Genomic DNA, 22,002 nt, shown 5'->3' with positions numbered 1-22,002 from the left:
CTCTTTTTAAATCTCCATTCTATCTCTCATTTCCCACTCTTTTCAAATCTCCACTCTATCCCTCATTTCTCACACTTTTTAAATCTCCGCTCTATCTCTCATTACCCGCTCTTTTTAATTCTCCACTCTATCTCTCATTTCCCACTCTTTTTAAATCTCCGTTCTATCTCTCATTTCTCACTCTTTTTAAATCTCCGCTCTATCTCTCATTTCCCACTCTTTTTAAATCTCCACTCTATCTCTCATTTCTCACTCTTTTTAAGTCTCCGTTCTATCTCTCATTTCCCACTCTATTTAAATCTCCGTTCTATCTCTCATTTCCCACTCTTTTTAAATCTCCACTCTATCTCTCATTTCTCACTCTTTTTAAATCTCCGTTCTATCACTCATGTCCCACTCTTTTTCCATCTCCGCTCCAGCTCTCATTTCTCACTCTTTTTAAATCTCCGTTCTATCTCTCATTTCCCACTCTATTTAAATCTCCGTTCTATCTCTCATTTCCCACTCTTTTTAAATCTCCACTCTATCTCTCATTTCTCACTCTTCTTCAGTCTCCACTCTATCTCTCATTTCTCACTCTTCTTCAGTCTCCACTCTATCTATCATTTCCCACTCTTTTTAAATCTCCGCTCCAGCTCTCTTTTCTCACTCTTTTTAAATCTCCGTTCTATCTCTCATTTCCCACACTATTTAAATCTCCGTTCTATCTCTCATTTCCCACTCTTTTTAAATCTCCACTCTATCTCTCATTTCTCACTCTTTTTAAGTCTCCACTCTATCACTCATGTCCCACTCTTTTTCAATCTCCGCTCCAGCTCTCATTTCTCACTCTTTTTAAATCTCCGTTCTATCTCTCATTTCCCACTCTATTTAAATCTCCGTTCTATCTCTCATTTCCCACTCTTTTTAAATCTCCACTCTATCTCTCATTTCTCACTCTTCTTCAGTCTCCACTCTATCTATCATTTCCCACTCTTTTTAAATCTCCGCTCCAGCTCTCTTTTCTCACTCTTTTTAAATCTCCGTTCTATCTCTCATTTCCCACACTATTTAAATCTCCGTTCTATCTCTCATTTCCCACTCTTTTTAAATCTCCACTCTATCTCTCATTTCTCACTCTTTTTAACTCTCCACTCCATCTCACATTTCTCACTCTTTTTAAATCTCCACTCTATCTCTCATTTCCCACTCTTTTTAAATCTCCGCTCCATCTCTCATTTCCTACTCTTTTTAAATCTCCGTTCTATCTCTCATTTCCCACTCTTTTTAAATCTCCGTTCGATCTCTCATTTCCCACTCTTTTTAAATCTCCGTTCGATCTTTCATTTCCCACTCTTTTTAAATCTCCGTTCTATCTCTCATTTCCCACTCTTTTTAAATCTCCGTTCTATCTCTCATTTCTCACTCTTTTTAAATCTCCGCTCTATCTCTCATTTCCCACTCTTTTTAAATCTCCACTCTATCTCTCATTTCTCACTCTTTTTAAGTCTCCGTTCTATCTCTCATTTCCCACTCTTTTTAAATCTCCGTTCTATCTCTCATTTCCCACTCTTTTTAACTCTCCGTTCTGTCTCTCATTTCCCATTCTTTTTATATCTCCACTCCATCTCTCATTTCTCATTTCCCACTCTTTTTAAATCTCCATTCTATCTCTCATTTCCCACTCTTTTCAAATCTCCACTCTATCCCTCATTTCTCACACTTTTTAAATCTCCGCTCTATCTCTCATTACCCACTCTTTTTAAATCTCCACTCTATCTCTCATTTCCCACTCTTTTTAAATCTCCGTTCTATCTCTCATTTCTCACTCTTTTTAAATCTCCGCTTCTTCTCTCATTTCCCACTCTTTTTAAATCTCCACTCTATCTCTCATTTCTCACTCTTTTTAAGTCTCCGTTCTATCTCTCATTTCCCACTCTATTTAAATCTCCGTTCTATCTCTCATTTCCCACTCTTTTTAAATCTCCACTCTATCTCTCATTTCTCACTCTTTTTAAATCTCCGTTCTATCACTCATGTCCCACTCTTTTTCAATCTCCGCTCCAGCTCTCATTTCTCACTCTTTTTAAATCTCCGTTCTATCTCTCATTTCCCACTCTATTTAAATCTCCGTTCTATCTCTCATTTCCCACTCTTTTTAAATCTCCACTCTATCTCTCATTTCTCACTCTTCTTCAGTCTCCACTCTATCTCTCATTTCTCACTCTTCTTCAGTCTCCACTCTATCTATCATTTCCCACTCTTTTTAAATCTCCGCTCCAGCTCTCTTTTCTCACTCTTTTTAAATCTCCGTTCTATCTCTCATTTCCCACACTATTTAAATCTCCGTTCTATCTCTCATTTCCCACTCTTTTTAAATCTCCACTCTATCTCTCATTTCTCACTCTTTTTAAGTCTCCACTCTATCACTCATGTCCCACTCTTTTTCAATCTCCGCTCCAGCTCTCATTTCTCACTCTTTTTAAATCTCCGTTCTATCTCTCATTTCCCACTCTATTTAAATCTCCGTTCTATCTCTCATTTCCCACTCTTTTTAAATCTCCACTCTATCTCTCATTTCTCACTCTTCTTCAGTCTCCACTCTATCTATCATTTCCCACTCTTTTTAAATCTCCGCTCCAGCTCTCTTTTCTCACTCTTTTTAAATCTCCGTTCTATCTCTCATTTCCCACACTATTTAAATCTCCGTTCTATCTCTCATTTCCCACTCTTTTTAAATCTCCACTCTATCTCTCATTTCTCACTCTTTTTAAATCTCCACTCCATCTCACATTTCTCACTCTTTTTAAATCTCCACTCTATCTCTCATTTCCCACTCTTTTTAAATCTCCACTCCATCTCACATTTCTCACTCTTTTTAAATCTCCACTCTATCTCTCATTTCCCATTCTTTTTAAATCTCCTCTTTATCTTTCATTTCCCACTCTATTTAAATCTCCGTTCTATCTCTCAATTCCCAATCTTTTTAAATCTCCGCTCTATCTCTCATTTCCCACTCTTTTTAAATCTCCACTCTGTCTCTCATTTCCCACTATTTTTAAATCTCCGCTCCATCTCTCATTTCCCATTCTTTTTAAATCTCCACTCAATCTCTCATTTCCCGCTCTTTTTAAATCTCCTCTCCATCTCTCATTTCCCATTCTTTTTAAATCTCCACTCTATCTCTCATTTCCCACTCTTTTTAAATCTCCGCTCCATCTCTCATTTCCCATTCTTTTTAAATCTCCGCTCTATCTCTCATTTCCCGCTCTTTTTAAATCTCCGCTCTATCAGCTGCTGTTCTTTTTAAATCTCCGGTCTTGGTGATGGATGTGATAGGGAATTTAATCTCAGCTCAAGCTTGAACAGAACAGCAAGAATACATCTGGTATGGTTCAGCCTGAGAGAACTGTTGCTGAGTATCGGTGGCCCTTTCTCTGTACGCGGGCCCCACCACATCTTGTTCTGGTTGTCAGTGACCAATTACTAAGAATTGATGATGTTTATAGTTGCCACTTTCATATTCTCACAGATGATGGGAGCTGAGTGAGTGGGTGGAGTTTGCCTGAATCTTGAACACTTGTCTCCAATTCAAGAGTTATCAGATGGCTGGTGGAACCTGCCTGCTGGATCACCACAGCCACAACACACCCACAGTGCATCCTTCAGATACTGAGGGACCCTGCCTTCTCCTGGATCACCACACTGTGCAGTCTTCACAGACCAAGGCCAAGTGCCATTTGTAAATATTGTTTCATTAAAAAACGCTTTTGCATCACATCTCCGTGTGCCTTTTTTCCCAGGCAAACAGGTGGCAAATGGGCTGAGTCTGCCTACATGGGACAATCTGGGTCTGCGTACACGGTGCAGTCTGGCTGGGTCTACGCACACGGTGCAGTCTGGCTGGGTCTGCGTACACGGTGCAGTCTGGCTGGGTCTGCGTACACGGTGCAGTCTGGCTGGGTCTGCGCACACGGTGCAGTCTGGCTGGGTCTGCGTACACGGTGCAGTCTGGCTGGGTCTGCGCACACGGTGCAGTCTGGCTGGGTCTGTGTCCATGGTGCAGTCTGGCTGGGTCTACGTGCAGGGTGCAGTCTGGCTGGGTCTACGTGCAGGGTGCAGTCTGGCTGGGTCTGTGTACATGGTGCAGTCTGTCTGGGTCTACGTGCGGGGTACAGTCTGGCAGGGTCTACGTGCGGGGTACAGTCTGGCTGGGTCTACGTGCGGGGTACAGTCTGGCTGGGTCTGCATGCAGGGTGCAGTCTGGCTGGGTCTGTGCAGGGTGCAGTCTGGCTGGGTCTGTGCAGGGTGCCGTCTGCTGGATCTACGTGTGGGGTACAGTCTAACTAAATCTGCATACGGGGTTCAGTCTGGCTGGGTCTATGTTCAGGGTGCAGTCTGGCAGCGTCTACGTGCGGGGTACAGTCTGGCTGGGTCTGCATGCAGGGTGCAGTCTGTGCAGGGTGCCGTCTGCTGGGTCAACGTGCAGGGTACAGTCTGGCTGGGACTGCATTCAGGGTGCTGTCTGGCTGTGTCTGTGTGCCTTGGTCTGCGTGTAGGGTACAGTCCAGGTGGGTCTGCGTGCAGGGTGCAATCTGGGTCTTCGTGCAGTGTACACTATGGCTGGGTCTCAGTGCAAGGTGCAGTCAGGCTGGGTCTGTGTGCAGGGTACAAACTGGGTCTGCGTGCAAGGTACAGTCTGGCTGGGTCTGCATGTAGGGTACAGTCTGGCTGGGTCTGTGTGCAGGGTGCAGTCTGGCTTGGTCTGCATGTAGGGTGCAGTCTGGCTGGATCTGCACGTAGGGTACAGTCTGGCTGGGTCTGTGTGCAGGGTGCAGTCTGGCTGGATCTGTGTGCCTTGGTCTGTATACAGGGCACAGTCCTTCTGAGTCTGCGTGCAGGCCGAAATCTGGCTGGGTCTGTGTGCAGTGTACAGTCTGGCTGGGTCTGCATGCACAGTGCAGTCTGGCTGGGTTCGTGTGCAGGGTGCAGTCTGGCTGGGCCTGCATCAGGTGCAGTCCGGCTGGGTCTGCATGTAGGGTGCAGTCTGGCAGGGTTTGCATGCACATTGCAGTCTGGCTGGGTCTGTGTATCAGGTGCAGTCTGGCAGGGTTTGCACGCACATTGCAGTCTGGCTGGGTCTGTGTATCAGGTGCAGTCTGGCTGGTTCTGCATGCACAGTGCAGTCTGGTTGGGTCTGTGTGAAAGGTACAGTTGGCTGGGTCTGCATGTAGGGCGCAGTCTTGCTGGTTCTGTGTGCAGGGTGCAGTCTGGCTGGGTCTGCATCAGGTGCTGTCTGGCTGTATCTGTGTGCCTTAGTCTGTATACATGGCACAGTCTTTCTGGGTCTGCGGGCAGGCTGAAATCTGGTTGGGTCTGTGTGCAGGATGCAAACTGCGTCTTTGTGCAGTGTACAGTCTGGCTGGCTCTGCATGTAGGGCGCTGTCTGGCTAGGTCTGCATTCACAGTGCAGTCTGGCTGGGTCTGCGTGCACAGTGCAGTCTGGCTGGGTCTGCGTGCACAGAGCAGCCTGGCTGGGTCTGCGTGCACAGAGCAGCCTGGCTGGGTCTGCGTGCACAGTGCAGTCTGGCTGGGTCTATGCACACGGTGCAATCTGGCTGGGTCTGCATGCACAGTGCAGTCTGATTGGGTCTGCATGCGGGGTGCAGTCTGGCTGGGTCTGTGCAGGGTTCCGTCTGCTGGGTACAGTCTGGCTGGGACTGCATGCGGGGTGCTGTCTGGCTGGGTCTGTGCGCCTTGGTCTGCGTGTAGGGAGCAATCTGGGCCTTCGTGCAGTGTACAGTATGGCTGGGTCTCAGTGCAGGAGCAGTCAGGCTGGGTCTGTGTACAGGGTACAAACTGGGTCTGCGTGCAAGGTACAGTCTGGCTGGGTCTGCATGTAGAGTACAGTCTGGCTGGATCTGTGTGCCTTGGTCTGTATATAGGGCACGGTCCTTATGGGTCTGCATGCAGGCTGAAATCTGGCTGGGTCTGTGTGCAGTGTACAGTCTGGCTGGGTCTGTTTATCAGGTGCAGTCTGGCTGGGTCTGCATGTAGGGTGCAATCTGATTGCGACTGCATGCAGGGTGCTGTGTGGCTGGGTCTGCGTGTATGGTGCAGTCTGGCTCTTGGTGCAGTGTACAATATGGCTGGGTCTCAGTGCAAGGTGCTTTCAGGCTGGCTCTGCATGCACAGTGCATTCTGGCTGGCTCTGCCTGCAAGGTACAGTCTTGCTGGTCTGTGTGCAGGGTGCAAACTGGGTCTGCGTGCAAGGTGCAGTCTGACTGAGTCTGCATGGAGGGTGCAGTCTGGCTGGATCTGTGTGCAGGGTGCAGTCTGGCTGGGTCTGTGTGTACAGTGCAGTCTGGCTGGGTCTGCGTGCAAGGTACAGTCTAGCTGGGTCTGCGTGCAGGGTGCTGTCTGGCTGGGTCTGCGTGCAGGTGCAGTCTGGCTGGGTCTGCGTGCAAGGTGCAGTCTGGCTGGGTCTGTGTGCAGGGTGCAGTCTGGCTGGGTCTGCATGCAAGGTACAGTCTAGCTGGGTCTGCGTGCAGGGTGCAGTCTGGCTGGGTCTGCATGCACAGTGCAGTCTGGCTGTGTCTGCGTGTAGTGTACAGTCTGCCTAAGTCTGTACAGTGCAGTGTGGCTGGGTCTATGTGTAGGCTGCAATCTGTGTCTCCATGACGTGTACAATCTGGCTGGGTCTGCATGCAGGGTGCAGTCTGCCTCAGACTGAACGGTGAAATCTGTCTGGGTCTGTGTGTAGGGTGCAATCTGTGTCTTCATGAAGTGTACAGTGTGACTGGGTCTGCGTGCAGGGTACAGTCTGGTTGGGTTTGTGTGTAGGGTGCTGTCTGGGTATTCCTGCAGTGTACTGTCTTGCTGGATCTGCGTGCAGGGTGCAGTCAGGCTGGGTCTGTGTATTAGCTGCAGTCTGGCTGGGTCTGGGTGCACAGTGCAGTCTAGCTATGTCTGTGTGCAAGGTGTAGTCTAATGGCCTGCGTGCAGTTACAGTCTGGCTTAGTCTGCGTGCAGGGTGCCAACTGGGTCTTGGTGCAGTGTACAGTCTGGCAGGTTCTGCATGTAGTGTGCAGTCCGGCTGGGTCTGCGTGCAGGGTGCACTCTGGCTGGGTCTCTGGAGAGTGTAGTCTGTCTGGATCTGTGTGTAGTGTACAGTCTGCCTCGGTCTGAACGGTACAATCTGTCTGAGTCTGTGTGTAGGGTGCAATCTGTGTCTTCATGAAGTGTACAGTCTGGCTGAGTCTGCGTTCAGGGTACATTCTGGCTGGGTCCACATGCAAGGTGCAGTCTGGCTGGGTTTGTCTGTGGGGTGCAGTCTGGCTGGGTCTGCATTCAGCGTGCAGTCTGGCTGGGTCTGTGTGCAGGGTGCAATCTGGGTCTTGGTGCAGTGTACTGTCTTGCTGAGTCTGCATGTAAGGTGCAGTCTGACTGGGTCTGCATGCCGGGTACTGTCTGGGTCTGTGTATCAGGAGCAGTCCAGCTGGATCTGCGTGCAGGGTGCAGTCTGGCTGGGTCTGTGTGTAGGGTGCTGTCTGGGTATTCCTGCAATGTACAGTCTTGCTGGATCTGCATGCAGCGTGCAGTCTGGCTGGGTCTGTGTATAGGGTGCTGTCTGGGTATTCCTGCAATGTACAGTCTTGCTGGATCTGCATGCAGCATGCAGTCAGGCTGGGTCTGTGTGCAGGGTGCAGTCTGGCTGGGTCTGTGTGTAGGGTGCTGTCTGGGTATTCCTGCAATGTACAGTCTTGCTGGATCTGCATGCAGCGTGCAGTCAGGCTGGGTCTGTGTGCAGGGTGCAGTCTGACTTGTTCTGCGTATTAACGATGTCTGACTGGATCTCTATATCAGTTGCCGTCTGCTGGGTCTGTGTGCATACTGTGCCTGCCTGGTCTGTGTATCAGGTGCTGTCTGGCTGTGTCTGCGTGCACAGTGCAGTCAGGCTGTGTCTGCGTGCACAATGCAGTCTGGCTGTGTCTGCGTGCACAGTGCTGTCTGGCTGGGTCTGTGTGCACAGAGCAGTCTGGCTGGGTCTGTGTGCAGGGTGCAGTCCAGCTTTGTCTGCGTGCACAGAGCAGTCTGGCTGTGTGTGCGTGCAGGAGGCATTTTGGCTGAGTCTGCATGCAGAGTGCAGTCGAGCTGGGTCTCTGCAGGGCGTAGTCTGTCTGGATCTGCATGTAGTGTACAGTCTGCTTAAGTCTGTACAGTGCAGTGTGGCTGGGTCTGCGTGTAGGCTGCAATCTATGTCTTTGTGAAGTGTACCGTCTAGCTGGGTCTGCGTGCAGGGTGCAGTCTGGCTGGATCTGCGTGCAGGGTGCAGTCTGGCTGGGTCTGAACGGTGCAATCTGTCTGGGTCTGTTTGTAGGCTGCAATCTGTGCCTTCATGAAGTGTACAGTCTGGCTGGGTCTGCGTGCATGGTGCAGTCTGGCTGGGTCTGTGTGCAGGGTGCAGTCTGGCTGTCTGTGTTCAGGGTGCAGTCTGGCTGTCTGTGTGCACAGTGCATTCTGCCTGGGTCTGTACGCAGCGTCCAGTCTGGCTGTGTCTGCATGCAGGATGCCATCTGGCTCTGTCTGTGTACAGGGTACCGTCTGGCACTCTGTGTGCACAATGCAGTCTGGCTGGGTCTACATGCAGGGTGCAGTCTGACTTGCTGTGTGTATTAGAGGCTGTCTGGCTGGGTCTCTATATCAGGTGCAGTCTGGCTGGGTCTGCCGACACACTGCAGTCTGGTTGGGTCTGTGTGCAGAGTGCAGTCTGGCTGGGTCTGTGCATCGGGTGCAGTCTGGCTCGGTCTGCATCTACAATGCAGTCTGGCTGGGTCTGCGTGCATGGTGCAGTCGGGCTGGGTCTGCATGCAGGGTGCAGGCTGACCTGTTCTGCGTATTAAGGATGTCTGGCTGGATCTCTATATCAGGTGCAGTCTGGCTGGGTCTGCGTGCACAGTGCAGTCTGGCTGGGTCTGCGTGCACAGTGCAGTCTGGCTGTGTCTGCGTGCACAGTGCAGTCTCGTTGGGTCTGCGTGCACAGTGCAGTCTGGCTGTGTCTGTGTGCACAGTGCAGTCTGGCTGGGTCTGCGTGCAGGCTGCATTCTGACTTGCTCTGTGTATTACAGGCAGTCTGGCTGGGTCTCTATATCAGGTGCAGTCTGGCTGGGTCTACATGCATGCTGTGTCTGGTCTGTGTATCAGGTGATGTCTGGCTGGGTCTGCCTACACAGTTTAGTCTGGCTGGATCTGCATGCACAGTGCATTCTGCCTGGGTCTGTACGCAGGGTCCAGTCTGGCTGTGTCTGCATGCATGATGCTGTCTGGCTGGGTCTGCATGCAGGGTGTCGTCTGGCACTCTGTGTGCGCATTGCAGTCGGGCTGGGTCTGCATGCAGGATGCAGTCTGATTTGCTGTGTGTATTAGAGGTTGTCTGGCTGGGCCTCTATATCAGGTGCAGTCTGGCTGGGTTTGCCTACACACTGCAGTCTGGTTGGGTCTGTGTGCACAGTGTAGTCTGGCTGGGTCTGTGCGTCAGGTGCAGTCTGGCTCGCTCTGCATGCACAATGCAGTCTGGCTGGGTCTGCATGCAGGGTGCAGTCTGGCTGGGTCTGTGTGCAGGATGCAGTCTGGCTGGGTCTGCGTGCACGGTGCAGTCTGGCTGGGTCTGCGTGCAGAGTGCAGTCTGGCTGGGTCTGCGTGCAGAGTGCAGTCTGGCTGGGTCTGCGTGCAGGGTGCAGTCTGGCTCGCTCTGCATGCACAATGCAGTCTGGCTGGGTCTGTGTGCAGGATGTAGTCTGGCTGGGTCTGCGTGCACGGTGCAGTCTGGCTGGGTCTGCGTGCAGAGTGCAGTCTGGCTGGGTCTGCATGCAGGGTGCAGTCTGCCTCGGTCTGAACGGTGCAATATGTCTGGGTCTGTGTGTAGGCTGCAATCTGTGTCTTCATGAAGTGTACAGTCTGGCTGAGTCTGTGTGCAGGGTGCAATCTGGCTCTGTCTGCGTGTATGGTGAAGTCTGGGTGAATCTGCATGCAGGGTGCCATCTGGCTCTGTCTGTGCACAGTGCTGTCGGGCTGGGTCTGCGTGCAGGGTGCATTCTGACTTGCTCTGTGTATTAGAGGCTGTCTGGCTGGGTCTCTATATCAGGTGCTGTCTGACTGGGTCTACATGCATGCTGTGTCTGGCTGGGTCTGTGTATCAGATGCTGTCTGGCTGGGTCTGCCTACACAGTGTAGTCTGGTTGGGTCTGCGTGCACAATGTACTCTGGCTGGGTCTCTGCAGGGTGTAGTCTGTCTGGATCTGCGTGTCGTGTACCGTCTGCCTCAGTCTGTACAATGCAGTGTGGCTGGGTCTGTGTGTAGGCTACAATCTATGTCTTCGTGAAGTGTACAGTCCAGCTGGGTCTCTGTGCAGGGTGCAGTCTGCCTGTGTCTGAACGGTGCAATCTGTCTGGGTCTGTTTGTAGGCTGCAATCTGTGCCTTCATGAAGTGTACAGTCTGGCTGGGTCTGCGTGCATGGCGCAGTCTGGCTGGGTCTGTGTGCAAGGTGCAGTCTGGCTGTCTGTGTGCACAGTGCATTCTGCCTGGGTCTGTACGCAGGGTCCAGTCTGGCTCTGTCTGTGTGCAGGGTGCTGTCTGGCACTCTGTGTGCACAGTGCAGTCTGGCTGGGTCTGCATGCATGCTGGGTCTGTGTGCACAGTGCTGTCTGGCTGGGTCTGCCTACACACTGCAGTCTGGCTCGGTCTGTGCATCAGGTGCAGTCTGGCTCGGTCTGCATGCACAATGCAGTCTGACTGGGTCTGCATGCAGGGTGCCGTCTGGTTGTCTGTGTGCACAGTGCAGTCGGGCTGGGTCTGCGTGCAGGGTGCATTCTGACCTGTTCTGCGTATTAAGGATGTCTGGCTGGATCTCTATATCAGGTGCAGTCTGGCTGGGTCTGCGTGCACAGTGCAGTCTGGCTGTGTCTGCATGCACAGTGCAGTCTGGCTGTGTCTGCGTGCACAGTGCAGTCTGGCTGTGTCTGCGTGCACAGTACAGTCTGGCTGGGTCTGCGTGCAGGGTGCATTCTGACTTGCTCTGTGTATTAGAGGCTGTCTGGCTGGGTCTCTATATAGGGTGCATTCTGGCTGGGTCTACATGCATGCTGTGTCTGGCTGGTCTGTGTATCAGGTGATGTCTGGCTGGGTCTGCCTACACAGTTCAGTCTGGCTGGATCTGCATGCAGGGTGCAGTCTGCCTGGGTCTGTGTGCAGGGTGCAGCCTGGCTGTCTGTGTGCACAGTGCATTCTGCCTGGGTCTGTACGCAGGGTCCAGTCTGGCTGTGTCTGCATGCATGGTGCTGTCTGGCTGGGTCTGCATGCAGGGTGTCGTCTGGCACTCTGTATGCGCATTGCAGTCGGGCTGGGTCTGCATGCAGGATGCAGTCTGACTTGCTGTGTGTATTAGAGGTTGTCTGGCTGGGTCTGCCGACACACTGCAGTCTGGTTGGGTCTGTGTGCACAGTGCAGTCTGACTGGGTCTGTGCATCAGGTGCAGTCTGGCTGGGTCTGTGTTGGAGCAATTTTGCTGAGTTTTGCTTCTATACCTATTATTTTGTAGACAGATTAATATAATCCCAGTGAGAACGTGTACACATATTCTCTCTTATATGAGTTGAAAGTATAGCCACACATTGATACAAAATGGAGTTTTAGCCCGAGGCACTGTGGGACGAGCTCACAGCTGGAGCCTGGTACAGCATAACACAGATAACGAGAGAGAGCCCCTCTTATCAGTGAATCTGCAGACTGCCTGACACCTTCAGGAATACAGGCCCATTTAAGGTGATAATTGGGAGACTTCAGGACAATGGATGGGACCTGAGCTCATCAATTGATGATCAGGGCCGGCATAAGCTGATCAGGTTGCCCCATGATGACTAATCAGTAATTTAATTGGTACTATGTGTAATGTATGTAATCAATAACCATTCTGATTGGATTGTGTCCAGCCGGGATGGGCTGAGTAACTGTATATCCGTTGTGGATTGCCTTGGTTCTAGAGAGTAACACTGGACCGCTTTTAGGTAAGGTGTGCTCTCCATGATATCATGCATAAAGTCTGTTTATTCTCAAAGTCTGAGTCCGGAGAATTTGTTGAATCATTGGGTTAACTGGATTTTCTCCAACAGTTGGCGTAGTCGGCAGGATCCCTGAGTTCACGGGATCCAAAAGAACCTAATCGACCGGATCAGGGGTAAGTCAACTTTTCTGCGACTCTAATGTCTCAATCACCCAGCCTGAGCCGGAATTAAGAGGGCGACTGGGCCCCACGTGAAGGCCAAGGTTATCTGGGAGAGGGGGACTAGGGGTCAAGGAAGAATTGGCTGAAAGCTGATCAGAAAAATCCAGTAAAATTTGGCGAATTTGATAATCCTAATTTGAGTTTGCACAAGCTGTTCCTCCACTGGGTGGAGTAAAGAGGCTGTGGGACAAAAGGAGTTAGGACAACCGTCTGGGACGGTAAACGACTGGGGCTGTAACTAAATTTAATACCAAATTGACCCGACAGGCACATGATCGTTGCTCCTGAGTACACGAGCCGGGATCTGGCCCTAGAGAGAGAGGCTGTGAGACGGAGGGAGAACGAAAGAGCGTTGGCCTGAGAGACGGGTGAGCCGGTTAGCTGACCTTGAGAATTTAACATTAACTGCGCCTGTTCGTCTCCTTGTGTGTGGTTCGTCCTTTGTTTGTGTTACTGTGTCTATTCGTTTTCTTGTGTTTTAATGCTACTTGATTCATAGTTTGAAGAAGGTTTTTGAGAAAGTAGAAGGAAATCTGGACTCAACGGCTTCCAAGAGGGAAGGGTCGCCCCCGGGAACAAGTAATTCGTGTCCTCTGGAGAAAGGCGACTCACATCCGTTTGCCCCCTCGAAGGAGACGCAGAAGCGCCACGGTAAATATGTGTTTTAAAGATAGGTATGTTTTCGAATAAAAACGAGTTATTGTGTCTTTGATTTGAGTGTGAGAATGTTGGAAGCTTCCGCGAATGAATTGAATGTCTGGGATGTACAACTTGTGTTCTGTAGAAGCAAAATACTGCGGATGCTGGAAATCTGAAACAAAAACAAGAAATGCTGGATTCACTCAGCAGGTCTGGCAGCATCTGTGGAAAGAGAAGCAGAGTTAACGTTTCGGGTCAGTTCCGAAGAAGGGTCACTGACCCGAAATGTTAACTCTGCTTCTCTTTCCACAGATGCTGCCAGACCTGCTGAGTGGTTCCAGCATTTCTTGTTTTTATTTGTGTTCTGTAGAGCTTGTGTTCTGTAAAACTGACTGTCGTTAACTCTTTGTTGTCTGGCCTTAATGATGAGAGAATGAGTCTGTTATTTTTTCTATTTTACAAGTGCATATTTTGTGGGAGCCTTGAGTCATGTTTTGGTTGTGAATTAGTTGAACCTGCGTGTGTTCCTTGACATCGGGACAGGGAATTTTGAAAGAGATTTGGTATTTTGAATTCGTAACCCATTACAGAAATCAATTTTCGAAGTTGTTTGGAATTGAATGAATGAAAAGTGATTGTTGAGTGTGTTCATTTCGATTTAGTTTTGTACACCCAAGAATGGGATATAAAAATGGAATTATATTTTAAGTTAAAGTTTTAACCACTCCTGCCTTAATTGGAGTTTAGTTCTTTTCCATTAAAACAAAAGGGTTACGTAAAGCGGCGCAGCGGAGAATGCTTTGCTCCGCCCCATTGGAGACAAGCAAGAAACTAACCCTGCTGCAACCATCCTTATCAATGAGACAAAGTGCTTGAGAAGGAGAGATAGTCGCAAGCACTTCTGTCTTTAACGTACAAAAAGTACAACCAAGTCTGGGCATAAGAAATTGGAATCAATAAACAAAATTTAATTGATCTGGGTGGTTATTTAAAGCACTCAAAGGGAAATTTACTGTTATTTGAATTTGGAATAATGTGAGATGTAAAGAAAAAATCCAGTTTAATTTGGCAAGTTATTTAAGGAGTTAAAATGTCATCTAAGGTAAAGAAAAACAAGGAATACATCAAGAAGTACATGCAGAAATTTGGCGCCATTTACAAGCCTAAAGAAGAACCGGATGTGGATTGAATAATAAACCCCTCTCTGTTCCCCTCCCCCAGCCTTGTCCTGTCCCGTCCTTGAGCAAAAAAATCCATGTGAATCTATAACCAGCTTCTCAGTCTCCTCATAGCTATCTGTATTATACTGTTTTAACGCACATGTGAATATATTGAGAAGGCAAAGAAACCACTTCTAGTTAATGACTAGTCCCTGTTCACTTTGACATTTTTGAGGGTGGGAGGTTGTGGGGTCAGGGAGGGTTTCATTATTCTCCCTCTTTTACTGTGTAAATACTATAGTATTGGTTAGATATAAATTCAGTCTGACTGTATATCACCGACAGTCAGCAGAAAACTGTCGTACTTTAAAAAAAATCATTTTACTGTATTACATTTTTACGGACTTTTTATGTAAAGAAAATATATATTTTTTAAAATCTTTTTTGCTTTCAATTTAATGTCAGCAAAAAGAATTGTGAAGATGAGTGTGTTTTGAAAAAAAAAGTTTTAAAACTTTTTTTGTTCTTTAAAAAAAAAACTTGTGCGAAATGATCTGTGACTAGTACTGAGTTAAAGGTTGCTGTTTTTTTTTTTGTTTGGATAGCGGGCGATGGTGTTTATTCACTGACTGAGTAAAGGAGGATCTTTAGTAACTGGTTATACAAACAAAATGAATTTTAATTAGGATCATCCTTTCTTTCCCCGTCTCCCTCCCAGAAAACACAGGGAGTAACCCGGCCAAACAGGCCAGGAAGGTTCTCAGTTCAGGCTCGCCCAGCGCCCCCCCGATCTGTTCTAACATAGCTGTTCTCAGCCAGTCTGGGGTGGTTGGAATACTTGTTGATGTTTAAGGCTCTATATTTGATTAGGGGGTTGGGAAATAACAAACGCTTGGGCAGCCTTCCGGCTCTTGAGTACTATCAAGTGCATCCCCCACCTCCAACCAGAGAGTGAGATTGTGTGGGAAGAGGAGTGCACTCCGTCGTGATGCCCCTCACAGTCGAATAGGCTTTCGACACTAACTTAATCGGCCTCTTGTGTAGTGAATGGCCTCTCGAGGTGCAGCACCTGTGTAACTGTATCCTTTTGTTGAGAGAAGAGATTTTTCATTAAATTTACATTTATTTTGGCAAGGATCAGTGGGAACAGGAAAGGAGGGATCATCATTTTTTTTTCAAGAAGGTGCAGCTTATTTTCCTGCTTTGTTTCTGATACCGAGCAAGGTTTTGGGCACCACAGTCGGTGCTGGAAGTCTCTTGAAAAACGTTTAGATTTTTTTTTTAGATTTAGAGATACAGCACTGAAACAGGCCCTTCGGCCCACCGAGTCTGTGCCGACCATTAACCACCCATTTATACTAATCCTACACTAATTCCATATTCCTACCACATCCTCACCTGTCTCTATATTCCCCTACCACCTACCTATACTAGGGGCAATTTATAATGGCCAATTTACCTATCAACCTGCAAGTCTTTTGGCTGTGGGAGGAAACCGGAGCACCCGGAGAAAACCCACGCAGACACAGGGAGAACTTGCAAACTCCACACAGGCAGTACCCGGAATTGAACCCGGGTCCCTGGAGCTGTGAGGCTGCGGTGCTAACCACTGCACCACTGTGCCGCCACAACAACTCTCCCCATCCCTCTCCCCCTTTCCCCAGCCAATAATCACCGCCCCGCCCTTGGCAAACGTTGGGCTGAACTTTCAGCTCTGGTGGGGGCGACAGAGGATCGACCACTCATTTTACATCCTGATTTTTTCCCTGTTCATTGGGTGGTGAAGGGGGGTTTTTAACGGGTGGCTGGCCCGTGATCACTCATTTCATTATGTCTCCCCTCCCCCTCTCCAGCCGCTGTTGAACATTCTGCCCAAAACTTGTTAGGCTCAGCCATTTTGTAAGTGCGCTCATCTAATATTTAAAAGAATGTGTTCAGTTAACATGGAATTTTTTATTATTAATTAAATTAAAGCTTATTACACAGAAAAGGGGGGCGCAATTCTGATTTAATGTCTCACCCCATGTGGCACCTCAGACAGTGCATTTCCCTCAGTCCTGCGGTGCCAAGATGGCCCAGGCTGCTGTCTTGAAACTCCCACACCAGCCATAAGGCCGTGCCCAGCGCCTGCCAACGCACAGGCTTCCAAACACTTAAACAGAGTTTCATCAAAGCCCATTCATTTTCATCTCGGATTAAATGACAGGCTGGTGGCACAGTCTGAAAGGGTTAAAGACAATCTCAGTTAACCTAATAAAGTTTATTAAGGAAATATATATATATCATGCAGTTTTTGCCTTTCAAGAGTTTTTTTTTGTGTGTTTTCCAATTCTTTGTATTTATGAATCTCTAATTTTAAAAAATTTTTCCTTTTTCGCGTTTTAACTAAATAAAATCTGTGTGCGAAATTGGAGTTCCCAACAGAGCTATCTGGTCTGGCAGAGAAAGAGATTTGTTCATTATTTGTTAACGGACTTTGAGTCTTCACTAAAGGGAAAAGATTACATAAAATCCAATGATATTTTACCCTATGTTATGGAAATTGGAAAAGAGGTAATTGGAACAACATTGTCCATTGTCTGAGTGTAGTCTGGAAAACCAGGTGATCATATGTCCTCATCCTAACTATAAAATGGCAGAATCAAAATGTGGATTTAATGCCACTGTAAATTGCACCATGGAGACAAGGAAAGCATTGTCAGGACTAACCCATGTGGCCTATATGGGAAAGGGGAGATATTGCTTAACCACCACAGCGAAGGAGTACCAGTATGGACATAAACGGACTTGTCCGGTGAGCAACAGTACATTTTGGTTCAACCCACAAATACCAACCCGAGTAGGGAAGATGGAGTTGGTAGAGATACATAAACGAAAGAAAGAAACGATAACTGTGACAGAAAGTATTAAGGAGGATTTGACAAATTCAGCCATTGCCCACACGCTTGGGTAAAGAGAGACAGCAGCGAGAAGTCATTGCTGTAGTGTACTACAATCTGGAACAACAGTCGAAGATGCTACAAGATGAGATTGACGAGATAAATGGCAGGAGGACTTATGGAACTGGGGGTCAGACATGCAGATACACCCCTGGTTTAGAATTATCTCCCCTGTCCTGATAGTGGTTTTGCGTATCATGGTGTTAGATGTGACCTACTTAATTTGGCAACTTTAGAAATTAATTAGGCGATGTAAGAGGATGTATGAGCACAGGTTGGACAGCTACCCGAAAAGTAATTAGTGTTCGAACTTGCTCTGTCAAAGGAGGGACAATTAGTTATGCCATAAAAGGGTAATTGTATAACCTTTTCATATATACTAAAAGTGAATTAATGAATGATCAATGTACTCTAAGATGTTTGTACCATCGAAATTGTAATTGTATAACTGTACCACCTTTTATGTTACAAGCAAGTAACTGAAACCCTTGCAAAACTTATGCCTTTACAGAGTTGCCGCAGGCCCCTCTTGTGGCACAAGCAGGCAACGTATTGAGTGCGACTCCTCCGGGTGTTGAAGGCTGTTTCTAGACAAATAGAGATCATTAAAGGCACCTAGGTGGGATCAAGGGAAGGATTCTTAAAAAGTTTTGAAGAGTCAGGAGGGGACTGTGGGAACGGAATTTTAGAATTTTAAGAACAGAAGTTTATGGGGGCATTTAGGATGAACTAAATTAATCAATCATGCATTGCTGACAGGCTAAGCTTCAGTGCTGCAGGGAGAGACATTGTGCTTGAACAACATTTTAACCCCTACTTGTCCCCTCTGCTTGCGATGAGGTTTTGTTATCATGGTATGATAAAAGGAGGGACTAACAAATATTAGAAAAGTCACAGATTATAAACAAGTGAGGTGGGGGTTGGGCAAGAGATAACAAAGGAGAAGGTGCAGATTGGACCAGGCCACATAGCTGACCAAAAGGTCACGGAGCAACGGCAAACAATATGTTAATGGTGTGTTGAAAGACAAAGCATTAGTACAGATTAGGTGTAAATACACTGAATATTGAACAGCAGCAAGTGCAAACCTGAAAAAAACAGTGGGTAAGCAAACTGAACAAACTAAGATGAAATGAAATAAATGCAAAAAAAGATTGTAAAAAATGTAAAAAAGAATGTAGAAAAAAGGAAGAAAAAATAACTAAAAATGAACGTAAAATGGGGGGCTGTCATGCTCTGAAATTATTGAACTCAATGTTCAGTCCGGAAGCTCGAGGAACAGCATCTCATCTACCGATTCGGCACACTACAGCCTGCCGGCCTGAACATTGAGTTCAATAATTTCAGAGCATGACAGCCCCCCATTTTACGTTCATTTTTAGTTATTTTTTCTTCCTTTTTTCTACATTCTTTTTTACATTTTTTACAATCTTTTTTTGCATTTATTTCATTTCATCTTAGTTTGTTCAGTTTGCTTACCCACTGTTTTTTTCAGGTTTGCACTTGCTGCTGTTCAATATTCAGTGTATTTACACCTAATCTGTACTAATGCTTTGTCTTTCAACACACCATTAACATATTGTTTGCCGTTGCTCCGTGACCTTTTGGTCAGCTATGTGGCCTGGTCCAATCTACACCTCCTTTGTTATCTCTTGCCCCACCCCCACCTCACTTGCTTAAAACCTGTGACATTTTTAATATTTGTCAGTTCCGAAGAAGGGTCACTGACCCGAAACGTTAACTCTGCTTCTCTTTCCACAGATGCTGCCAGACCTGCTGAGTGGTTCCAGCATTTCTTGTTTTTGTTTCAGATTTCCAGCATCCGCAGTATTTTGCTTTTATGATAAAAGGAGGGATTGTGGGAGCAATTTTGCTGAGTTTTGCTTCTATACCTATTATTTTGTAGACAGATTAATATAATCCCAGTGAGAACGTGTACACATATTCTCTCTGAGATGAGTTGAAAGTATAGCCACACATTGATACAAAATGGAGTTTTAGCCCGAGGCACTGTGGGACGAGCTCACAGCTGGAGCCTGGTACAGCATAACACAGATAACGAGAGAGAGCCCCTCTTATCAGTGAATCTGCAGACTGCCTGACACCTTCAGGAATACAGGCCCATTTAAGGTGATAATTGGGAGACTTCAGGACAATGGATGGGACCTGAGCTCATCAATTGATGATCAGGGCCGGCATAAGCTGATTCAGGTTGCCCCATGATGACTAATCAGTAATTTAATTGGTACTATGTGTAATGTATGTAATCAATAACCATTCTGATTGGATTGTGTCCAGCCGGGATGGGCTGAGTAACTGTATATCCGTTGTGGATTTCCTTGGTTCTAGAGAGCGACACTGGACCGCTTTTAGGTAAGGTGTGCTCTCCATGATATCATGCATAAAGTCTGTTTATTCTCAAAGTCTGAGTCCGGAGAATTTGTTGAATCATTGGGTTAACTGGATTTGCTCCAACAGTCTGCGTGCACGGTGCAGTCTGGCTGGGTCTGCGTGCACGGTGCAGTCGGGCTGGGTCTGCGTGCACGGTGCAGTCGGGCTGGGTCTGCGTGCACGGTGCAGTCGGGCTGGGTCTGCGTGCACGGTGCAGTCTGGCTGGGTCTGCGTGCAGGGTGCATTCTGACTTGCTCTGTGTATTAGAGGCTGTCTGGCTGGGTCTCTATATCAGGTGCAGTCTGGCTGGGTCTACATGCATGCTGTGTCTGGCTGGTCTGTGTATTAGGTGATGTCTGGCTGGGTCTGCCTACACACTGCAGTCTGGTTGGGTCTGTGTGCACAGTGCAGTCTGACTGGGTCTGTGCATCAGGTGCAGTCTGGCTGGGTCTGCGTGCACAGTGCAGTCTGGCTGGGTCTGCGTGCACAGTGCAGTCTGGCTGGGTCTGCGTGCACAGTGCAGTCTGGCTGGGTCTGCGTGCGCAGTGCAGTCTGGCTGGGTCTGCGTGCGCAGTGCAGTCTGGCTGGGTCTGCGTGCGCAGTGCAGTCTGGCTGGGTCTGCGTGCACAGTGCAGTCTGGCTGGGTCTGCGTGCACAGTGCAGTCTGACTGGGTCTGTGCATCAGGTGCAGTCTGGCTGGGTCTGCATGCACAATGCAGTCTGGCTGGGTCTGTGTGCACAGTGCAGTCTGACTGGGTCTGTGCATCAGGTGCAGTCTGGCTGGTTCTGCGTGCACATTGCAGTCTGGCTGGGTCTGCGTGCACATTGCAGTCTGGCTGGGTCTGCGTGCACATTGCAGTCTGGCTGGGTCTGCGTGCACATTGCAGTCTGGCTGGGTCTGCATGCAGGGTGCAGTCTGCCTCGGTCTGAACGGTGCAATATGTCTGGGTCTGTGTGTAGGCTGCAATCTGTGTCTTGATGAAGTGTACAGTCTGGCTGTGTCTGCATGCACGGTGCAGTCTGGCTGGGTCTGCGTGCACGGTGCAGTCTGGCTGGATCTGCGTGCACGGTGCAGTCTGGCTGGATCTGCATGCACGGTGCAGTCTGGCTGGATCTGCGTGCACGGTGCAGTCTGGCTGGATCTGCGTGCACGGTGCAGTCTGGCTGGGTCTGCGTGCACGGTGCAGTCTGGCTGGGTCTGCGTGCACGGTGCAGTCTGGCTGGGTCTGCGTGCACGGTGCAGTCTGGCTGGGTCTGCGTGCACGGTGCAGTCTGGCTGGGTCTGCGTGCACGGTGCAGTCTGGCTGGGTCTGCGTGCACGGTGCAGTCTGGCTGGGTCTGCGTGCACGGTGCAGTCTGGCTGGATCTGCGTGCACGGTGCAGTCTGGCTGGATCTGCGTGCACGGTGCAGTCTGGCTGGGTTTGCGTGCAGGGTGTGGTCTGCCTCGGTCTGTGCACAGGGTGCCGTCTGGCTCTCTGTGTGCACAGTGCTGTCTGGCTGGGTCTGCATGCAGGGTCTCGTCTGGCACTCTGTATGCGCATTGCAGTCGGGCTGGGTCTGCATGCAGTATGCAGTCTGACTTGCTGTGTGTATTAGAGGTTGTCTGGCTGGGTCTCTATATCAGGTGCAGTCTGGCCCGGTCTGCCTACACACTGCAGTCTGGTTGGGTCTGTGTGCACAGTGCATTCTGACTGGGTCTGTGCATCAGGTGCAGTCTGGCTGGGTCTGTGTGCAGGGTGCAGTCTGGCTGGGTCTGCATGCAGGGTGCAGTCTGGTTGTCTGCGTGAACGGTGCAGTCTGGCTGTGTCTGCGTGAACGGTGCAGTCTGGCTGTGTCTGCGTGCACGGTGTAGTCTGGCTGGGTCTGCGTGCAGGGTGCAGTCGGGCTGAGTCTGTGTGCAGGGTGCAATCTGGCTCTGTCTGCGTGTATGGTGAAGTCTGGCTGAATCTGCATGCAGGGTGCCGTCTGGCTCTCTGTGTGCACAGTGCAGTCGGGCTGGGTCTGCGTGCAGGGTGCATTCTGACTTGCTCTGTGTATTAGAGGCTGTCTGGCTGGGTCTCTATATCAGGTGCTGTCTGACTGGGTCTACATGCATGCTGTGTCTGGCTGGGTCTGTGCATCAGATGCAGTCTGCCTCGGTCTGCATGCAGGTTGCAGTCTTGCTGGGCTTGCATTCAGGGTGCAGACTAGCTGGGTCTGCATGCAGGGTGAGGTGCAGAGTGTAGTCTGGCTGGATCTGTAGGCAGTGTATTGTCTGTCTGGCTGGGTCTGTGCAGGCGAGAGTCTGGCTGGATCTGCGTGTAGTGTACAGTCAAAGAACAAAGAACAGTACAGCACAGGAACAGGCCATTCGGCCCTCCAAGCCTGCGCCGATCTTGATGCCTGCCTAAACTAAAACCTTCTTCACTTCCGGGGCCCATATCCCTCTATTCCCTTCCTATTCATGTATTTGTCAAGATGCCTCTTAAACATCGCTATCGTATCTGCTTCCACCATCTCCCCCGGCAGCAAGTTCCAGGCACTCACCACCCTCTGTGTAAAGAACTTGCCTCGCACATCCCCTCTAAACTTTGCCCCTCGCACCTTAAACCTATGTCCCCTAGTAACTGAC

The 22,002-nt window shown here is 48.9% G+C and overlaps 1 protein-coding gene across 1 annotated transcript in view; it reads left to right on the top strand.

The window, feature by feature from the left end:
- uimc1 (ubiquitin interaction motif containing 1) overlaps nt 1-3,759 on the top strand; it is a gene marked incomplete at its 5' end in the record, with an annotated part of 139,954 nt that extends 136,195 nt beyond the window's left edge. Inside the window, one exon of the mRNA XM_068025761.1 lies at nt 3,512-3,759. The remainder of the gene's footprint in view (nt 1-3,511) is intronic.
- Between the last annotated feature and the right edge of the window lie 18,243 nt (nt 3,760-22,002).

The sequence above is a fragment of the Heterodontus francisci genome, unplaced genomic scaffold (assembly GCF_036365525.1).
Source record: "Heterodontus francisci isolate sHetFra1 unplaced genomic scaffold, sHetFra1.hap1 HAP1_SCAFFOLD_592, whole genome shotgun sequence".
Taxonomy (NCBI): domain Eukaryota; kingdom Metazoa; phylum Chordata; class Chondrichthyes; order Heterodontiformes; family Heterodontidae; genus Heterodontus; species Heterodontus francisci.
Note: the sequence above shows the minus strand (reverse complement) of the source record. Positions and strands in the feature narration are given on the sequence as shown.